This window comes from Aulonocara sp. 'chitande type north' Nkhata Bay, linkage group LG9 (assembly GCF_057382095.1).
Source record: "Aulonocara sp. 'chitande type north' Nkhata Bay isolate Kocher_YH1m ecotype deep benthic linkage group LG9, A_spYH_male_GT1.1, whole genome shotgun sequence".
Lineage (NCBI taxonomy): Eukaryota > Metazoa > Chordata > Actinopteri > Cichliformes > Cichlidae > Aulonocara > Aulonocara sp. 'chitande type north' Nkhata Bay.
Window position 1 is genome coordinate 3,707,503 of NC_141352.1, and position 22,820 is coordinate 3,730,322.

Consider the following 22,820-nt stretch of genomic DNA (forward strand, 5'->3'; position numbering starts at 1 on the left):
TTGCTGCTTGCGAAATTATATTTATAAAGCACTATAATATGATTCACTGATATAATTTCATCTATAAATCCACTTCTGGTTTACTTCCCTCTTATTTATCACATTATGTGTTACATAAACAGTTTAGTCATAGTCTGCAGTCTCAGGACGTCATTATATTCACAACATGCAGTGAAATGTGTTTTGTCCGAGCTGCGGACGTAGCCGCGCCATTCTAGGGCTTGGTGTTTTGGCATGGAGGGCCTAGTCAAGACTCTTACTGCATATTGGGAGGGAATCGAGCTTGCGACCTCCGCTCCAAAGGTGTGTGGTCTTACCACTCAGTAGCCAGCTGCCTACACAAAGCAATGACCAAAGACGGAGTGATGCTAAGAACAACACTTGTCAGCGTTAAAAGAGAGGCCAGGTTAATTTTTGCAGCGGTTCTGAGCTATGTGCTCCAGCAGTACAGTACTTCATCAGTTTCAATCCAGCCAAAAAATAGAAAACTACACAAACCAATAATGATTTGTAACGAATATTGAAATTCATTGAACCAGTCTGCTTTTTCCTAGTACACTTTAGATAATATCATTAATACCAATCAATAAATAGCTGGAATGGATTGTCTGAATATTGGTGCTGATCATGTCCATTCTCTAACATCTAACAAAACAAAGCTTCCCTCAAACTACATCTAAATTCTGAAAAGAAAAAGCCTACACAGACAAAAAAAAAAAAACCCTAAGAACTGTGATAGAAGTGGTAATTGGCAGCATGACTGCGTAGCTGACAAATCTGCAGAAAATGTGATGCAGTCATGTCAACATGCTCCCATATCTCAGAGGAGCATTTCCATCGTCTTTTTACAGCAGTGCCATATGATCGTTTTAAGAGAATAGTGACGACAAGAGATTTAAAGGCATGTTCGCCCATCACAGTCCAAACTCTAGTAATGGTGGTACAGGAGCAGGGCTTGATGACGATCAACGAAACTAAAACCAATATCCTGAAGACAGGATACATGAATGAATGAATCTTTGTTGAGCTTCGGTGGAATCTGCTCAGAGACGGGAGAATGGTTGGACTCCAAACAACTTCAAAAGCTTTAAATTAAATCTGGCTTTGAATGAAGCAAAGCGACGTAAAATTTATTATGAACTGATGTGTTTTCTCTTTGTATGACACTGGTATTTATTTATTTATCCTTTTTTAGTATTGCTGTTTAATGGTATGTCACTATCATTCATAGTGTCATTCATCAACCCCCTCTCTAACCAACAGTACATGAATTCTGGTAGTGTGTATCCTTTGTACTGAATATTTCATGAAGCTTTGACAGTCTTGAGAGGCCAAAAGCAGTTACAGGGGAAAGAACAGCAAAGCTTTGAGCTTTAGCCTAATGGGTTTGGCTTAGACAAGGTTTAAACTCGAGATATATGTGAAAACCAACACCACAAACTGACGTTTTGTTTCCTATATTGTCAACAGAGTGTGCGACAGCTCAGTGAAATGCACACAGGACTGTATTTTTTCTATGCTGCAATAAATTATTGCTTAGTCCAGTTTGAATTGCAGCTCATTAAAAAATAAGCCAATAATAAATGCTATAAATCAGCATCAGATGATTGGATTTCTTTCAGAACTCATTACATGATTACTGTATAGCATATAAAAATAGGAAATGTCTGTATGAAATTGTAATGGCTTAACATGTTATATCATAAAAGAGTCTTAGAATGAGAGGGGTTTATATTATTAGGACTGATCCATTTATCACTTGTAATATTGTTCAATGCAAAAACCTGGTCACTAATTAAAATATTCATTATCCCTTCTAACATGGCTAATAATTAAACACAGATTTTCAAATTTACATTTGCTCATAATTCCATAATTAATTGATCTTGTGTACACAAAGCCAATTAGCTACGGGGTTCTGGGATACTAATTTGACAGTGACGGTGCTAACCACTCCACAAACATGCTGGCCTTACTGTACGCAATGCTCTCTTTGTCAAAGAGATCCTGTTTACATTCAAACACTGCACAGCACACTCCCCATCAATAATCATTTCTGTGCCTCTCACACCTAACACCTTTTAGAATTTATGGTGATATTTGTGGTGCTAACATAGTGGCTGGCTGGCACTCCTTTGTAAATGAATTACACCACATATTTATAAAATGCTCTAGAGTTGGCAGCATTTGAAAGAGCCATTACAACTCCGAATACAGTTTTCACAACAAGTTGATATTGGAGACTAGAAAGGTTTTTCTCTCTTACCGATTATGAGAACAGAGGGACAGTGGCCTAGTTAGGTGGAAAACTCACTGTAGCTGCATGCCCAACCATTTATCTTCTAATGCTTATCTGGGTCAGCAATCTAAGCATAGATGCCCAGACCTCCCTCCCCCAAGCTAGTTTAGATACCAAAGGCCTCTTTAACTGCTACCTGCTCCACAAACCACAGGACTACATCCTGTGCCCGCAAAACTCAAGTGGGCCGAAGTCCACAGGGTGCCCAGCCCAATGTCCATCGGGCCCATTGGCTGCTTACAAGCCAATCACTAATGAGCCGCTCCTTTAGTAGGGTGACCAGATCCCAAAAACCTACATTTAGAGCAAGAAACACATTTTTGCGGAATAATATGGGACGTGTTAATAATGATGATAAGGGATTTGAAGTTTAGGTTTAAGCAGATTAAAAGAATAATAATATGTATTTTATTTGAACACAACCTGTGAGCATAAATGAACATGTAAAGTTGTGTTTAATGGTCCTTTGTGATATCCTTACACCATCTCTTCCAATAACATTTTAAATTGTTCTGCGTTATAATGGAAGCTCTTTTGTCTCCTAATCAGCTTCAGGTTTTAGTATAGATGTATCCTACATCTCTTTCTGTGCCATGTTTCCTGTGAGACTCTCACATTGACTTTTGTAAATTAGAGCAAATCAAAATGTGGGAAATGGTCTCAATGGCACAAGCGGGGTAGGGGATAAAAATGATGCCACATAAAGTGGGACACCTGGTCACCCTATTCCATGAGTGGAGCCCAAGAAAGCCCAGACACGGAGAGGTTTCTTGATACCTAGCTGCAGTCTTTATAGTGACATTTAAATCACATTTAATCTGGTCCCTCATCCAAGAATAATTTTCCTTAGGAGACCGTAACAGGGAAAATAAGAGTTTAGTTCGTATATGTGTTTGCTGGCCAGGGAGATAGAGCTGAAACATTTGTGCAGCAGGTTAGAGATGGAAATGTGCTAACAAATGAAGAGATTGTGCTGAGAAGATTGAAGGACATTGAGGTGTTGATAAATGAAGAAAATGAGAAAGAGTGGGGACAGATGGAGGACAAATAATGAATCAGGAACCAGTTGCTGCATATGGCCCCGCCCCTCCCTGAGCCTGGTTCTGCTGGAGGTTTCTTCCTGTTAAAAGGGAGTTTTTCCTTCCCACTGTCGCCAAAGTGCTTGCTCATAGGGGGTCATATGATTGTTGGGCTTTTCTCTGTATGTATTATTGTAGGATCTACCTTACCAACACAATCTCATCTCAAAGCATAACATTCAACGCCATGTGACAAATCGTCAGTACGTTATGCTTTCGGCCGCCTAACTCGTCTGTATGTTACGTGTTCGAAAACATGAGAACCGTTTGGAATCAATCTACACATGTACATTTCTTTTACTTCCTCATCATGAATTGCTTTGGAAAACACTATCTAACATGATTAAGAGTGTGGTTAAGGTTATGGATAAGGTTATGGTTAGGGCTGGAATACATGGCTGGAACGTGTGTTACCACCGGGAGCATCATTCCATTGGATCCCATCCATCATCGAGCACGTAACATAGGGATGCGGAACGTTACCATTTGCTTGGGACGTGACAAATCATTGGTATGTTATGCGTTCGGAATGAGAACGGTCTGACCTTACAGTATAAAGCACCTTGAGGCAACTGTTGTTTTGATTTGGTGCTGAATAAATAAAATTGAATTTAATTGAAGTGCATTAGTAAGGAGGAAGTAGGGGGCAGCTATGAAGAGTGGAAAGCCAGTTGGTCCTGATGACATATTGTACCTGTGGCAATATGGAGACCTCTACAAGAGAGGACAATGGGTTTCTTGACTACCTAACTTAACACAGTCTTGGATAGTGAGAGAATGCCTGAGGTACAGGAATGTCTGTACGATGATCTTTGAAATAAATCTGGAATTTTTGTCATATTCTGTATATTTTACATAAAGTTCCTATGATGTACACAGCTGCTATAAATCCACTCTATATCATTAAACCTGTGGAAAGTGAAGTGTGAAAAAGTGTTTGCCCCCTTCCTGATTTCCTATTTTTTGTTTTGTCAGTGTTTTGGATAATCAAACACATTTTACTATTAAACAAAAAAAAAAATAACACGAGCATTTCACACCATCGTATGATGAAACATATTCAACTGATTTTGTACCTCTGCTACTGCAGACAAGTTATAAATGTGTGCCTTACTCTGATGAACCTGATTTTTAAGTATTTACTTGCTATGCAAACTTTCATGTTAAATAAACTCTGAAGTAAAACTGACATCTAATTGGCTGCTATTTAATGCATTTAAGTTCATAATTCAAGGAAAATATCCTGAATTCTGATCTGTTATTATAGATACGTATACGCCATAGAATAATAAGCCTGATTTTGATGTCACGACCTTTTGTATGAATTTCCATGCCACTGAAATTACCACTCTGACACCTAATCATTTTTATTTTAAGGTAGCGAGTACTTGAAATGCACAGCTAGGTCCTGGCTGTAAAGTTTGAAAAACACCATATTTTCTTTAAGGTTAGGGGTTACGATGGGGCTCGCACATCACACATGTTGATACATGAGCACTGGCATGCTTTTTTTTAAGTCAGTCTTTAAACTAAACTTATCATAACCTCTGGCTGTACAGCTGGTGGAGAGCAGTTGATCTAAAAAAGTGAATGGCCCCTTCTTCTCTTGGTAATTCTTATAGCCATTACTGGTGATCAGTTATGTGCAGGCCCTGCTTGAGTATTTGTCACATTATTTACATAGATATATACATTTGTCATATTTGTGAAATGCACATTTTCAGTAGATTTTCTAGGTGATATCTCTAATCTCAAGTCTGCCACCTCCAGCTCGGCCTCCTGTCTTTTTGTCGGACACCCTGTCCGAACCATACATCATAGCACCACCGTCCTGAAAATCTACCCCTGATTAGGGATGGGTATTGATAAGATTTTCACGATTCAGATTCCATTTTCGATTCTGTTTAACGATTCGATTCTTTATCGATTCTCTTATCGATTCTCTTTAAAAAAGGAGAACATTAAGGTCGATTAGCTTAGAACTTTGTTTTATTACTTTGTTCCCCCTACCACCACTTCCTCCCCCTACCACCACTTCCCCTGCCAGTGGCGGACTCCCTCAGACATCGGTGCGTTGGTGGGTCTTTGTGTCCGGGGATGGGCGTCCAGGTACACACCGGCTCACTCCTTGGCGGCCGCTTATCGGGGCCTGGAGCCTGGGGCTCGCTCGGGCCACTTCGGAGGTGGGGTGCCTCCGGCCTCTCGGCCTGGGGCTCGGTCACTCAGGCACAGCTGGCGGCCGGCGGAGCTCACGGGCGCGTCACTGCAACCCCCCCTGGCTTCTGCTCCGCGGCTGCTGAGTGAGCCCTCATCTGGGACTCTCCTCAGCTCTTTCTGGGACAGTGGCGCGGCTGCCCCTCTGTTGGTCTTCCTTGGTCTCTTGTGTTCTGGGGGCCTCTGGATGTCTGGAGTTTTGATCTCCTCCATACCTGCTTCATGCCCTGGAGGACGGGGCTGTGGCCCCCCCACACCCTCTAGCAGATCATTACATGAAGGAACCTTTTAAAAAAAACAAGCGCGTCTACACCCTTTTTGGCTCCTACCTTAAAGCACACTGTGTTCTGTTGATCTTATGTGCTGCACAATAATGTTTAATATTTAGTATTTACTGTCATATTCCCATATATCATTGTGATGTTGTTTATTCTATTACTCTTGTTCTCTTCTGCTTGTTTTCTTTTTTCTTTCTCAGCAGGTGATCCAGGTTATCGATATATGCATTTTTTTTTCTCTGCCCGTTCTGTTGGTTTATGTTTTTTGCCCTTCTCCCCCGTCCCTCTTCTCAGCTGTTTCTCTTTCCCTCTTTCTTTCCCCCAGTCACGTCTGTCCCGTATTCAGTAAGTGAAAATAAAATAAACAATAAAAGGTGAATCAAAAAAAAAAAAAAAAAAAAAGAACTTTGTTTTATATCTTCTCTTTGAACAAGATAGAAATTTAGGAGTAACATGGCCTTACAAACCCAACAGTGAGATCTTAAGAGATACACAGCCTACGGCTCTTCAATGGGGTGTCAAAGGGGCCCCAGGAAAAAAAATTGTAAATGTAAAATAATAAAATAAATATTCTTCTGTAGCAATTACACAAGAATATCCAGTAATGTCTCTGCCTACAATTAAACACATTCACTTACCAAAGTGAAATCGGGGGCATCTGCTGTGGCAAATGGGTTCAAGCCTTTTACCACAAACTGAGTCACTGCTCGGTGACATTCGTCTATCCTGGCCTGAAAGGAGACGCTACCGGTAGACTGCAGCGAGAGCTGCCAGCATCTGAGCCAGACTCTGTCTCATCATGGTCACTAAATGCACAGTAATGGCAGGTTTGTAATAAGGCAGATCGCGCTAACATAATATGCACTGTTAGTTGATTATTTACCTGCCGCATTAACGGGAGAGGACGTGCAAACGTTACCGCTGCTGCTGGGTTGAGATTCACGAGTCCGGAGCGGAATTAAAAACACGACATTCATTTAAGGTCATCGCGTTGTTTTGTGAGCAAATGCTTTTGCATATTCGTAGTGTTTCCTCCCTTAAATGAAATATCTGCTTTGCAAGTATTGCAAGTTGCCCTGTTGTCATCCGTTCTCGTAAAGTATAACCAAACTTTTGAGCGTTTGAGCCGCTTACGCGCCGTGTTTCCTGCCAGGTAAATGACGCTCCGCAACGTGGTGACATAATTCGGGGCGACTGGAATCATTAAAGGGAATCGTTTGCAAAAATGGCAAACGATTCCAAGGAATTGAAACAGTGGGAACCGGTTCTCAACAAGAACCGGTTTTCGATACCCATCCCTACCCCTGATGCTCATCTCCACCCACTCCAACCTGCCTTCACCTAGCTGGTGCATGGTTGAACCCAGGTATGTACACTCATCTACCTTCTGCTCTGCTCCTTGCATCTTGAGTTCCGTCTTGTTTCTACTGACTTTCACTCCACTTCTCTCCAGAAGTTACCTCCACCTCTCTAGACTCTCTTCCACCTTCTCTCTGCTCTCACTACAGATCACAATGTCTGCAAACACCATAGTCTACGGATCCTGTCTGACCTCATCGGTAAGCCTGTCCATCACTGTTGCAAATAAGAAGGGGCTCAAAGTAAATTCCTGAGATAATCCCAAACACACCTTGAACTCATTTGTTACTTTTACCAGACACCCCACCACTGGCTCAACACATTCAAAGCAAACGTCACATCTGTTGTGCTGTTTCTCAGCATTAAAATAAACTCCATTCCATAGCTTGACTCGTCAACTATATCCCCTCCTAATTACTACAGCTCTGCACATTACCCTTATGTTTGGAAATCAGTGCCAGTACACTTCTTCTCCATTTCTCGGGCATCCTCCTAATCTCCAAAATTGCTTTAAATAATCCATTCAAAACCTGACGTCCTCTTTTCTCGACATATCCATATCTCCACAGGTGTTTCATCTGGACCAACCACCTATCCACTGTGATTGGAGCCATCCAGTCACAGTGGCTGAGGCCTCTCCATTAAAGAAGATTAATGCTGTGTGCGAAATACCCTCACCTTTTGATAACCTCCTCTTCTTAGCAGATATGGTTAATTGGTGTTCTGAAAGGCACACACACGGACAGAATCCTCTCCCAAATCACCAAACAGCAGAAGTGTGTGTTACACTTTCCCTTCTATACATTGCTCTACAATTTCTCAACTAAGACATTTTTATAACACACACATACAGTGTTTGTAATTCAGCTTAATGACAGTATGTGACAGGTCAAATCAACAAGACTCACCAGATCTCAGGGTTAATGTGTTTCTTCTGCATAACAGCAGCTTTCCAAACCCAGGGAGTAGCACGGGTCTGCACACAAGAAAAAAGCTCTGACTTTCTTAATTACTTTTAATAAATTATTTCTGAAATAGTGACAACATCAATCAGGAACTAACAGCGAATAATGCAAATAATTAAGTAACATTAATGTAAAAGCAACCCGTTTCTAAATGATAGAATGACATAACTGTATTATACATACCTTCTAATCTAAAGCTGGCTCTTCTCAGTGGATCTGTGGTCTCCTCCTCTAATCTCTAAGGTGCTGCTGTGCATCATTGATGTGAATATGAAAAAGCCAAGATGAACAAATTTTCCTGACAACAAAGTTAGGGCATGCAGGCAAACATAGAGTAACAAAACAGAGAAAAAAAAAGAAAAAACAACTTCTCTTCTTTATCGCCTCCGGCCACTTAGCAAGACTGTAGGGCAGAGACGATCTGACCTCCATGCCTTCCTCTCTTTTTTTCCTACTACCCAGGCAGAAGAATTTATCACAGATGGAACAATTTAAGTATTTTAAGGTTGAAACCGAACCAGTAATTTATTCCACAGAGTAAAAATACATGTGGGATTTAAGTCCACATACAACAAAAAGAAGCTGATTCATTTCTCTGTAGAAAATCTGAAACCTCTAATAATGTGCAGCTTACCATCTCATACATGTAAGAAATTATCTGTAAAGGTATAAGAAGGAGGCTGCGGGGGCTGAGGGTAGCTGATCATCCATCATTTGACTGTTTGGGGTTTTTCATTACAGCAAGCTGTTCGTCGTTTTGACTTGCACCTGCTCGGTGATGTGTCTGCATGGTGGTTTTTGTCTCGTTTCTGCTCTGGCCTTTTCCTTTCACCGTGCTGTGCTGTTAATAAAACATGATAAAATAACTGTGACAAGTCAGCGTGGGACTGAATGGTGTTAGATACCACATGAAAGGCTGAAAGGACATACTAAGACAAACATGACATACTAAATGTTATTAGGCTGCAGTGTATGTACCCTGCCACTATATCAAGTCACGTTGAGCCCTGCCACCTGTAGGGGCACTCACTTTGGAAATGCGAGGGTAGGTGGATGGAAAAAGCTTATAATAACGATAACAATTCCTCCATTAGACTGAGCCCAAATGAAGCACAAGACAAATGACTGTAATAACTTGCAATAATAACTTGGTTATGATATATTATATATACAGTAAATATTAATATGTTAATAATTCGCTAATGATTGCATAGTTGACTGGCAAAGATTATTCACTGCTACAGTTTTGTTACGTTACAGTACAACCATGTCAGCCGTTTTTGCCCCTAGTGACAAATCATTTGTGGCTTTGCTGTCATGCAGTAATGACCTGAAGAACCTGCTTCCATGTAATGTGACCTGGTCCATGGAACTGTGAACCAGCCACCGTGAAGCTTATTTGAAACTGGATGTTGCAATGTTCCAAAAACAAAATTGACGGGAAAATTGAGCAGTGCTTTGGCAGCGGCTGCACCCATTAAGTCATCGACCTACTGGGTTTCTGTGTGTTATCATTATCAAATGAAAGACCTTGTTTCATCAAACTTTCTGCACTGCTTTGTCATTTTTAGTCAAAGCTTTATATAGAATAGAAAGGAATGATCAGAGCATTATATTTTAACAAAGAAATCCAAGTGTTTTAAATATTACAGGGAATAATCTTAAAATATATAATTTAAATTACATGTTTTTCAGTTAGTACTTTGTAAAATATGTGAAGTGTGAAGGAAATGCAGCCAAAAGAACAAATGAAAGAATGCCAGAAAGTGAGATAACGCATGACTCAGAACCTGAGAATGAAAAATAAGGCAGGGTTAATGAACAAAAGAAGCAAAACAGAAGCTGAAGTGGTTACCATGGAGCTAATGATAGGATTTGAAAAGTATTAAACACCACAGCAACCTCTGTTCCTGTTACCTCATCAGGATGAAAGGCAGGAGGTCCCTGCACAAGCACCTTGTGTGTGCTGCCTGTAATAGGAAACCAGTTGCAGTACAAGCATTAAAAGGGGACCTGTTATGTTCATTTCCAGCATCATAGTTCAAAATAATCCTTATTTACCTTATATACGGGCTTGACACAGCCCCACAGATCACCCACTGTGGGCTGAAACACAATGTTTTAGCTTCTCTCTCTTTAAAGCCATCTTCCATTTATTCTTCTGACTGTCTGCCCATCATAAACATCCACCACTGTAAATAAACCAGAATAAGTCCACTTTAAGATTATGTACGAAGCTCATTCATTTTCACCATGCATCCCAACTTCACCCAGCACATCAAAAAAAGCTGGGTAGGATCATGCTTAACACTTTGTACCATTCTCTCCTTTTAACATCTGGGAACAGAGGAGACTAGTTCCAGGACTTTTGGGATTTTATAATTAGTCAGATATGGGATTTTAGATGCTCAACAGTCTTGAATCTTCTTTGTCATAGTTTATGATTTACCATTGTCTTGCTATTTAAGGTGGAGGAAGTCCTTCAGCCAACATCTGAGCGTTACACTGGAAACGGTTAGTGAAATCGGTGCCTTCATCAGTACGTCTTGCATGCTTTGGCCCTTTGTCTTTGCCTCACCTGTTTGTTCATCTCTGCACAGGAATCCTGATTTGTGTCTGAGTTACAGAAAGTGTTCCCCTGTGGACCTGTTTGTACTGGAGCCATGGACCCATTAACTAACACCCCTTCTACTGTCAATCCTATTCCCTGCCTCACTGTAAATGAATGTGCTGTCTTTTATTTCTTCCGAGTCTGCATCCTGAGTGCAATACGCACCACTGACTATGACATATTGTTAATGAAATTCAAAATTCAGTTGTCTCAGTTTAAAACACTTGTTTCCGATGTTCTGTTGTGAATAAAATATAGGTTGAAATCATTGCAGTCTGTTTCAATCTAGATTTCATTCAGCATCCTAACTTTTTCAGAACTTGGTTTGTTAATTTATACATTTAGAATCATAACTTCAAATTTTAGGTCCTCCCAGGCTTACTGTCAGACAAAATAGAGCACAGAGAGGACACAATGAGTTCGAGGAATCGAATAACAAAGACAACTTTAGGGAAATTCTTGAAACCGTTCCAAACCATGATGCAGCAGTTAAACGTAGATTAACGACCATTCACGACACAAAGTCCACAAGCACTATAATGCAGAAAGAGGTTCTGGACTGTTTGGCAGGAGTGGTCCATTCTGAAATTGTTGAATTAAAAAAAAAAAAAAAAAAAAAATTTCAGTATCATGGCAGATGAGACAAAGGATGTTTCAAAACCATAACACATTTCATTTGTATTCTGGTACTATTAAAATGAGTCATCAACAGGACTTTTCTCAATTAATGTGCTGAGATCCCACTGCATCTCATCTTTCCCATGCAGTGGGAAAGATTGTCCACTTATTGGAACATCATGGCTTTGACTACAAAAACAACCGTATAGGCTAAGCATATGATGGTGCTGCTGTAGTGAGTGGTAAGCATTCAGGGGTCTAGGCTGGAATGATGGGTCACCCAGATTCCCTTTTGTATCCCCTACAGTGCCCACTGTCTCAATTTAGTGCTTGTTGAAAGTCTTTAAGAGTCCTTATGTTTTCACTTAGGTCCATATATATTTGGGCACTGACACAAGTTTGATTCAAGTTGACACTTGAATCAAAAGCCAAGTCACGGGTAGGTGTGGGCAGTTCCTTCATTATCAATTAGGCAGAAAAGGCCTGGAGTTGATATGAGGTGTGGTGCTTGCATTTGGAAGATTTTGTTGTAAACACACAACATGTAGTCAAAGGAGGTCTCCATGCAGGTGAAACAAGCCGTCGTTGAGCTGCGAAGAAAAAAAACAAAAAAAAACAAAAAAAACCCACACATCCAAGAAATTGCTACAATAGTAGAAGTGGCGAAATCCACAGTTGGGTACATCCTGAGAAAGAAGCAATGCACTGGTGAGCTCAGCAACATGAAAATACGTGGACGACCACAGAAGAAAACAGTGGTGGATGATCGCAGAATCATTTCCATGGTGAAGAGAAACCCCTTCACAATAGCCGATCCAGTGAAAAACACTCTCCGGGAGGCAGGCGTATCGATATCCAAGTCTACCATAAAGAGAACACTGCACTAATTTAAATAAAGAGGGGTCACTGCAAGATACAAGGCACTCATAAGCCGAGGCAGAGAGAAGTCAAGAGGCTTAAGTGTGTGTGTTGGTCAGCTATCCCAAGAGAAATCTCAGGAGGATGCATATTTACAAAGTCTGTTGCGCTTTAGTAATCCGGTTGTTCAGTGATGACGTGACGAATCCTACTTCCAGGCCTAAAGTAGTCTGCGTTTAATATGGCTTTTGTGTTGTTAACATGTTTAATGTTTTCTTCTATTTGAACTCAAAAAGCTCCTAAAGCAGTCAGTGATCACTGTTGACCTCCCTCGGCTTTTATTACCGCTAATCATTTATTTAAGCTCAGTTTTTAAAACCTTAGGATGTAGCTACAGCCCAGCACATGCAGCAGTATATGAATGACTAACCTCGTATTGTAGATGGATGATCTCAGTTGTTCTCCTGGCTGAAGTTTGGTCCTTTTACAGCATCCTGCCATGCGATTACATTTGTTCCTGACCACCGAGAACACTCACGTTAACTTTTATCGAGTGGAAAAAAAGTTAGCTTGTTTATATTATGCTAACATAGCTGTGTCGCTAGCAGTCACGTAGCACATCATTATACACCAGCTAGCCAAACTTCAGTAACCCTACAAACGTCACTGCAGTTTAGTTTTCTGTCTTCATTTATGCTGGAAGTGATAGCAGAGCTGTACGTTTGAATTTGTTTCCAAAACCCCGCAGTCAGGACATGCTATATTGTATTTAGATAGAAGCTAGCGAGCTAACTCCCTGCTAACTTCTAACTCCGTTAAATTGGTAGAGAGTCCCAGGTTTTAAGCCCTTAACCACCTTGATTTTTTTAAATGCTTGATTCAAATTTTATAAAAGAAATGAAACCACGGCGGTCTACTTTTATTCATTACAGCATATCAGCTGAAATAAGAATCCATATAGTAAGGCATAGTCTGTGCAATCAAATACATATGTAAATGCCTGCATTATAAGCCTAATGCTTATGTGCAATAATTTCCATTTTCTTCTCATTCTTGTTTTCAGGAGCACATTTGTGTATTTGATTTTCATTTTGGAATTTTCTGCATCACTTTCTCCTTTTTCCTTATTGAGTTGTATTTTATAATGTTCTTCTTATCTTTAATTGCTTTGTTTTCTTCAATTGTATCATGTTAATCTTTAAAGACCTGCTTTTAAACCCTTCACTACTCATTGGAATTGCGTTTTGACTGATTGTATCAACTTTAGAACTTCTAATTCCTTTAGTTTTGTTCTTAATGTGAGGTAAGCACTTCTGCTGTGATGGTGCATCTAATCACACATCTACTTCCAGAGATAGACTACTACTGCTGTCTGCAGATTAGCAGATAGTGCTGACAGTTGCACAGTGTGGGGCTGGCTTACTAATACTCAAATATGCATTTGGATCCATATGTCGCAGGTATCTCCCCAATCTGCTGAAACCCCCCACAGTACAAAGACAACTGATGTTTTAATAAAAGGGCACAGGGGGTTGTCCCAGCATGTGGTGTTATCAGTAGGATGCACATTACAATTAGTGCTTTCCTGCATTAACATGCAGGAAAGCACTGGCACCCATACTGGGGAGGCAATTCCATTGCACTTGGAGCTTTTATGGATTACTTCTTTAAGTGAAGAAATCAATTTGCACATATCACAACATGAATAATATCCAATTCCTGCGCTGATAGTAGACATCTGTGGTGCAGTGTCAGGTATGAGTATGCTGCTTTTCTAATTCATTGTTTGTATTGTCCTCTGACTGTAATATGTATTCATGTGGACAGCTTTCTCAGTAACACACTGGTTATACAGTCCACTTCAAGAGTTGTGTTTAATGTGATATTGGATGTTTTGTTTTAGTCTGTGTGCTTTTGATAAAACTTTATTGTCAAAAAGCATACACAGTGGGTGATTCAATAGTTTATTTCAGAAAGGATGTAGCGTTTTCAGTGGGAGAAACATTTCGTCACTGATCCAAGTGACTTCTTTACTTTTATCTGACTGCAGGTTTCCCTAAATGAAGCAGCAATTCCCAAATTAGCAGCACTGACTAACATTACTAATTATTATTATTACTAATATGCAATCGTCATGACCAGTGTTGGTCAAGTTACTTGAAAAAAGTAATCAGTAACTAATTACTGATTACTTCCCCAAAAAAGTAATCCCGTTACTTTACTGATTACTTATTTTCAAAAGTAATTAATTACTTAGTTACTTAGTTACTTTTTAAAAACACGATTTACAACCTGAAGAGGTGATAAAGTGATAGATCTTTCAGCCCAATTCCACTTTTTCTGCATAATCCATCATACAAAATGTAATCAAATGGAAAAGTATCTTTTTTAACTTGTTTTATCAGTTCTAATCTTTTAACTTTATGCATCAAGCAAAAATTTAATTATATGCAACATTCTCTGACTTGAATAAATTAGTTTAACATTTAAACCTATTTTCTACACATTCCAGCACATAAAATAAAATATTTTGTGTGTTTACACTCAGTCTTTCAAATAGATGCAAGTAAAACGCAGCAGAAAATAAAGTCAAAGACTAGCGGTCCTGTTGCTCTGTTTTCACCTGTAAAGCAGGAGTGGGGTAGGTGGAGGTTTACCCTGGTACAGGTGTGCCGCGGTCAGTTGAAGAATCCGCGAGTTTCTCTGTGAGTTTCCCATTACGTGGTAGCGCACTCGGTGCTTGTTGGAAGTTTAGGGGTTTTTTTCGCTGTAAAAAGAAGTTTTCTTCCCACGCACAGCGGACACTAATGTTTTTGTCACTTTTTATGGAATCAAACTCAAAGTAAGGTCAGTACTTCCACGCTTTAAACGCTGCACGCTCATACTCTCTCCGCACTCGATATATGATCGATTGTTGATCTGCACACAGCTGTTGTAACTAATGGCGCACTCGCTTACGTCACTGTCATGAGACATTCTCGCAAAATATCACGGTTTTAGTAATGCAGCGTTCCTACGGGAAAGTAACGGTAATCTAATTACCGTTTTTGCAATAGTAATCCCTTACTTTACTCGTTACTTGAAAAAAGTAATCAGATTACAGTAACGCGTTACTTGTAACACGTTACTGTAATTCTGATTACTGTAATCTGATTACTGCCCATCTCTGGTCATGACCACTGATCAATGGCCATGAGTGCTATTTAAAGAGAGTTAGGGAAACGCTACAATCACAACACTGATGGTTAAAGATCTACCTTTAAGCCCCCTCCCCAGCTTCAGAGATGGTCTTTTCCCTTTCATGTTCATAAAGTGGTGCTAATTTAAATTATTATGCAAATGTACTGTTTGTGAAGTTGGGGAAACCTGCAGTCAGTTGGGACTGAAGAAGTCACATGGATGAGTGGAAACGCTACGTCCAGAGATACAGAATCAACTTTCTGGGATTTTCTTATCGGGATGATTGAGAATGTATCAAGATGTAAGAGCCGATTATGTGCATTTTCTTTGATTACAGACCCCAGGATAAACAGATGTTATCAAGGCAGTAAAACAAAGAAATCCCAGTAAACACCTGTCATACTATGGTTCTTGGATATTCAATCTTAAAAAAGAAAGGAATTCCGCTGCTGGCTGTAAAATGAAAATTGGTACTAATTATAAGTCATGAATCTGATGGCTGGGGAAATAACTGGCAAGAGCAAACAAATGACACCCAGGGAAAATAAACTGTGGTGGAGGTTGTTCACTCACGGTGTTTCATTTACCTCTATACTGCATTAGCAAGGCTGTGACACTATGGGTGCAGTCCATAGCTGGTTTGATGTACAGAGCACATATTCGACTTTATATTGTGGAGTATAGACGTATGTTTGCATGTTAATATTTATTACTGACTAAAGGGGTATCCACACAGGGAGAGAGCTGTGGCAGTGGTATAGAGAACAGAAAGGTGGAATGCCAATACATTTGTAGTATGAACTCGTACAGAGAACAGCATCAGTGGCGTGGAGTAGGTGAATCCCGAGTTAAACTACCCACAAATATGAGGTGAGGTGGTTAGAGCAGTAACCAGTGGGATGGAATTTGATCGACAATTAAAATCAGTTTTAAGAACCAACCCACATTTGTGTATGGTACATTGACAGCTGCAGGGGGTGTCACTGAAAACACAATAAGTGGATCTAAGACAACAAGGGTGTAAGTAGAGGATCCATTGACTCAAGCTCAGTGGGAGTTCATGTCTTAGGGTTAAAGAAGCTTTCCCCACTGAGACGGAAAATCAAGCTGAACACAGTAGGGCTGGCAGAACATATTAAAGCTGTAAGGGCATTACTGTACAGCAGCACTACAGCCAATAAACAGACTCTGGCAAGCTGCTGCTCTCAGTGAGTCAGGCAACGTGTATGAAGAACTCTAAGGCTTTGCTTTTGACTTAATGTTGATTAAGTCAGGCTCTCAGCCAGTTCAGAACCCCAGCTCTATCCTGCAAAGCCCCCCAGCTGTCACATAGTCAGGTGAAGGCGCCACGTCTAGGACAACGGGGATATTAAACACGCTGCACACAGAGAGAAGTTCTGCTGCCCTTTGGCAAGATCTCTGACAGATGCACGAGCCCTTAGAAGACACTAAGGAAGACAAATAGAGCTGCCACAAAGCACATAGCTTTGTGACAGGTGGATAATTTTTCCCACAAATCTATTGTGAGATAAATGCTGTTACTGACACTGATGTGAGCTCCAATAAGAAGACACTTGAGCTGTATGAGTTCACAGAGAATCTTCGGCTGCTTGCTAGAAAGCTAGATGATGGCTCTCAGCATGATGAGGCGCTTCACAGCTCATCCTGACACTTCCCTCCTTTGTGACTAGTTGAACGTCACCTCTGAGATCACACCAATCAAGAGGGCATTACAGAGATCCCACATAATTACCACGCGAAACTCTTTTCTTCTTCTTGCTGAAACACAGCATCAATCTTTTTAAACAAAACCCTTTCCTTAGACATTTTTATTTCAATATTTAAATAAGAACATTTTTATAGTAGTTACTGCTTTCTCTTTCACTGCCTCAAAACAGAGAATAGTAAAAGGCTGGCTGGAAATAATGCTATTAGAGAACAACAGTCTGAACTCTTAGAGGCAAGTGCAAAGTTTTGGTGTCTAAGTGGTAAACAAGGAGCTGTATCATTCTTTCTTAATACATTTTAAACTTGATCAACATGCAGTATTGTGAGTTTAAGGTTTTCATAATCAAACTACATTTTTTAATTTTATATAATATAGCTGAATTTACCCACGCTGTGGTAGTAAACCAGCTGTAAAGTTTACAATCATTTTCTGAAAGCTGTGATTTAAGCAAGAAACAAAGATAGAAATGGAAAAAATACTTACTCTATGAATGTATATAATAGTCCAAACTACAAGCAGTGGTAAAATTCAGTTTCCATGATATTGCATTCAAGTGTAAGTAATAAGAACCCATTCCATGGTGAAGCATTAACAAGGGACATTTTCTGACATCATACATCCCGAATATGTTCAGAAAAATAATTTTGGTCTCATTAAAATCTCTGTGACATTTTATTATGACATAATATCAACTCGGTCAATCCTAAGAGGTCGCTAACATGTAAAATCGCCGTCCTACATAACTTTACTTGTAATGGATTAGTTGTTTAAAATCAGTGGTTCTTCCAACATTTACAAACCACATTTGAAAAATGACATTGAAATGATTGCTTCCACTCAAAACACTGGTAACCCCTACATTCTCATCATTCCCACACACTCACTCACTTAGTCGTTTGTTAGCTTTAAGCTCAATGAAATTCTGCAGGTATGCAAAATTAATAAATAAAAGCTTTTTTTTGGTTTGTTCTAGAAAATTCTGTGTGAAAATGTGAAATAGCTTATGTCCTCAGTGAGTGTCCATCAACTGTCCTTGCTGTGTGTGGGCTTTTATTTTGAATTGCAGCCAGCTCCACTGTAGCTCTTTAGCACCATGGTCATTCACAGTCAAGCACTAGCGCCACACTACATGGAAGATTATGTTTTTATTCTCTTTAGCTACTAAATGTTTCATTTTTATGTGCCATGTTTATCCTTCAGAGAGAGGCTTAGGTTGGAATAAGCTCTTCAAATCTGGCCCATTCACATTCCAGTGCTGTGCTCCTTAGGTGCCACTTCTGGCAGTAGAATATTTTTTCTTAACTATCATCCAAAAGTGCTTTGACATGAACTAGTCAGTTTTGCGACTTCAATGAGGACAATCTTGTAAAGTCATATAACGATTACTACAAATTTAGTGTTCTGCGTCATTTTTTCAAAAAGAGCATATAGGCAGAAGATCAGTGTTTTAGGGATGAATTTCTTAGATGACACTGACTGGACACTAGGTGGCACACTGAGGAGCACACTGGTGAAGAACCTTATGTAAGCTTTTTGCCACTTGAGAAGCTGTAAAGGTAGTGAGCCAGTGATTAAGCTAGTTTTAAATGCACAGAAGGAAGATGAGTTGGTGGGAAGAAGTGTCCCAGCCCTGGACAACAATAAAGATGGATACTGCCACCATGACATCAATCAATGGTTAGTGAAGCCTTGAGTAAAGCATTTTTTCCCATCCCCATCTTGATGCGTTGAATCTGGTTGTGATGAGTGAGGGGTGGATCCGACTGAGAAACTGAAGACACTGCTCGCTTATTGACTTAATGATTTGCATTTGACAATTTGTCAGCTAGCGAGCGTACCCTGCTTCATCTTCATTCTGACTCTAACAGTTACCATCATTTATAAAATTAAATTCATTTTTTGTTCAGTATACCTCGAAACTAACTAAGTCATCAGAAAAACAATTACCTTTCTCCTACATTTCTATATGACTGGAAAACCTTTCTGCATCAAGAGGAGTCACCCCTTGCAGACTGTAAGAAACAATGCAGACTGTAAAGTGATTTGGCTTCACTTTTTAGACATAGAAGTTACATCCATCATTCACACTGTTTATAAATTTTAGTAAAAGGCATGGTAGTTTGCAGATGAACTCTAAGGTACTGAATGTTTCCATCCATTCATGATGAAATATAAAGAGGTGATTTGTTGAAATGAACAAGTAGTGGAGCAACTTTTTACTTCAGATGACTGCATAGAAGGAAGAGAAGCTCAAATATGAGATGACAGAGATATAAAAACAGCACATTTGTGATCATTTTTTTGTCAGTTGTAAATAGTAAATTGCTTGCTGCTCAGCACAGGCATGATGCTGCTGCTGTAAGCGTTCCCAGTTGAGTAGAAGCTTGAGTAAACACTGGAGTCACATGTTTTTGCACAATTTTTGCACAAAATAACACACACAATATTCTGCATCGGAAGTATGGGGTGTCTGGCCCATTGCTACGGGCCATTCAGTCCATATACAACCGTTGCAAGAGCTTGGTTCGCATAGCCGGCAATAAGTCGGACTCGTTCCTGGTGGGTGATGGGCTCTAACCAGGCCTGCCTTATGTCACCGATTCTGTCGTGATTTTTATGGACAGAATTTCTAGGTGCAGCCAAGTGGCAGAAGGCTTTCACTTGGGTGGTCTCAGGATCTCATGCTTTTCGAAGATGATGTGGTTCCGTTGGCTTCATTGGGTGATGGCCGCCAGTTCGCCTTGGAACGGTTTGCAGGCAAGTGTGAAGCGATGGGAATGAGAATCACCATCTCCAAATCTGAGGCCATGGCCCTCAGCCGGAAAAGGGTGGAGTGCCCACTCCGGGTCAGGGACTAGTTCTGTCCCAAGTGGAAGAGTTTAAGTATCCCAGGATCTTGTTCATGAGTGACAGGAGATCAACCGATTGGTGCAGCGGCTGCAGTGATGCGGATGCTGCACCAGTTTGTTGTGATGAAGAGAGAGCTGAGCGTAAAAGCGAAGCTCTCAATTTACCGGTTGATCTACGTCCCTATCCTCACCTATGGTCACGAGCTGTGGGTAGTGACTGAAAGAACAAGATCGCGGATACAAATGGCGGAAATGGGCTTCCTCCGACGGGTGTCTGGCCTCTCCCTTAGAAATAGGGTGAGAAGTTAAGCCATCCGGGAGGGGCTCAGAGTAGAGTCACTGCTCCTCCACATCGAAAGAAACCAGTTAAGGTGGTTCGGGCATCTGACAAGGATGCCTCCTGGGTGAGGTGTTCCGGGCATGTCTCACTGGGAGGAGGCCCCGGGACAGGCTGGAGGAGGTGGCTGGGGTGAGGGAGGTCTGGGCTTCTCTGCTTAGGTTGCTGCCCCCACGACCTGGTCCCGGATAACCGGAAGAAGGTGGATGGATGGATGGATGGATGGATGTGGTTTAAAATCAAACAATCAACATGTGATTGAAGTGTATAGTTTCAGCTTTGATAGAAAAGGTTTAACAAAAATTTAGCCTTAACTGTTAAGTGATTCCAGCTGTTTTTATACACATCCCATAATTAAGGGATATTTATTATTTTCTTCTTTTTTTTGGGTTGTATGGAAGCCCCAAACGCAATTTCATTGTTCTTGACAATGACAATAAATAAATAAATACTAAATTGATTATTTGATTTCAATTCCAGTGTGCCTGCACAGGAATGTCTTCTTTCATAGCATCCTCTTCTGTCCCACAAGGATTCTTCTCTGTGGGATTCCTCTTTTCCTCCGGCCTGGCAGATACCATATTTAACATCCTTTGTCCAATATATCCACTATCCTTCCTCTGAACATGACAAAACCATCTCAGGCTTGCTTTTCTAAGCTGTCCCTCTGATATATACATTTCTAAGCCTTTCCACCTTCATCACTCCCATCGTTTTCTGTCGCTGTGTCTCTGGGTCTCACTACTATCTTGTAAATCATCCCTTTTACTTTGCTGCTATCCTTCTATGTCACCCTTGACACTCGCCTCCACCCACTACACCACTACACTACACTCTTTTCTTTACCTCTCTTTTGCACTGTCTCTCTTGTCCATCTTCACTAAAACTACTTTTTGGATCTTATCTATTCGCCCTGTCTCCCTCTCATTCACACACATGTATTCTGTCTCTACTTTCACTACAGATCACAGTGTCAAACATCTTAGTACACAGACTCCTTCCTGACCTCTTCTTCTTGTAAACCTGCAAACAAGAAAGGGGGTCAGAGCTGATTCTTGATTGTACTCCCACCCCATTTCAAAATCGTCTGTCAGCCCTACCATCAGAGGTGGGAAGTAAGGAAGTACAAACACTTTGTTACTGTATTTAAGTAGAACTTTCAGGTATCTGTACTTTACTTGACTCGTTTTTGTTCTGGCCAGTTTTTACTTTTACTCCCTACATGCAAAAACTCATAGTGGGACGTTTCTTTTGTTTTGTTTCCATCTTTGTGTGCAGTTTGTCTCACAGTATGTTGCAGCTAAAGGTGCAGCTGCTGTATTTGACAGGGAGAAAAAAGCGAACTTCACTCAGAGATGGAGAAAGATAAGAAAGAAGGACAAAGGTTAGATTTAAAGTTAAGGATGCTCTGTGGGGTTTGATGAAATGAAAATTTGAAGCTCAAATGTAATCTTCTTGTTTTTAAATCAGATATTGGGTCTGTACATGTGATGTTATGTTTTTTTTTTCAATGGGGAAACATGCTACAAACAAAATAGGTAGACTAACTGCTATTTAAAGGCCGCATGAAAATCCTCTGCAGGTTAGTGCAGGATAAACAGGTTAGTTTGCTGTACTGTGATGGATTTAAAGTAAAGAACAGTGTGTGACTGGTGCACAGTGACTGGTTTAAAGGTCAAAGTTAGGTTACAGCAAGTGTAGCAGAGATTCATGTGAATTTTAGTTGATGCTGATTACATTCAGTTGTGTAAATCCTTAAAGAGCAGTACACCTCAGCAGCAGTAGCTTAGATAAGCTGAGCTCAACCTTGGACATTTAGAAAATCTACAGTAGCTCTTGATAGAAATTATTGTGACCTCTGATTCTTTTCCCCACACTGAGCCATTACAACTGATTTTACGGTTCCTCAACCTGCTGAATCTGCTTTAACTTTTTCAATGCAAAATTACCCTCTTCCACATAGCAAGCAGGTCTGGCCACGATCTGGTATCAAGCCGGCACTGCTGGCTGACTTCTGGCATGATCCAGATATGGGCCAAGCTTGGCGTAGATGGCACTGTCTATCACTAGATTTACTAAACCTGCGCAAATATGCGTAACTTCCCTCAACCCAACACCCCCTAGAATTACTGGGTTTTTTTATTTTCTGGTGCAAGTCCCGAGGTGTTAATCACCCCTGCTGAGAGTTTCACAGGTCGTCAGCTCGTTTCTCCTCCAGCTTTTGTTGTGCAAACCACCCAATATCCTTGAGGCCTGGCACATTTGCATTTGCTCACTCAGAGTTGCTCAGATCCAAGCCAGGCCAAACCTCTGTGTTACAACTTTCAGAAATGCCTGCCATATCTATACAAAATATCCCACACATTGACTGACCTGCAAATATGAAAGATGCACATTCACACCTTCCTTGACTCTCAGCACAGATCTTCCATTGTTCCATTGTC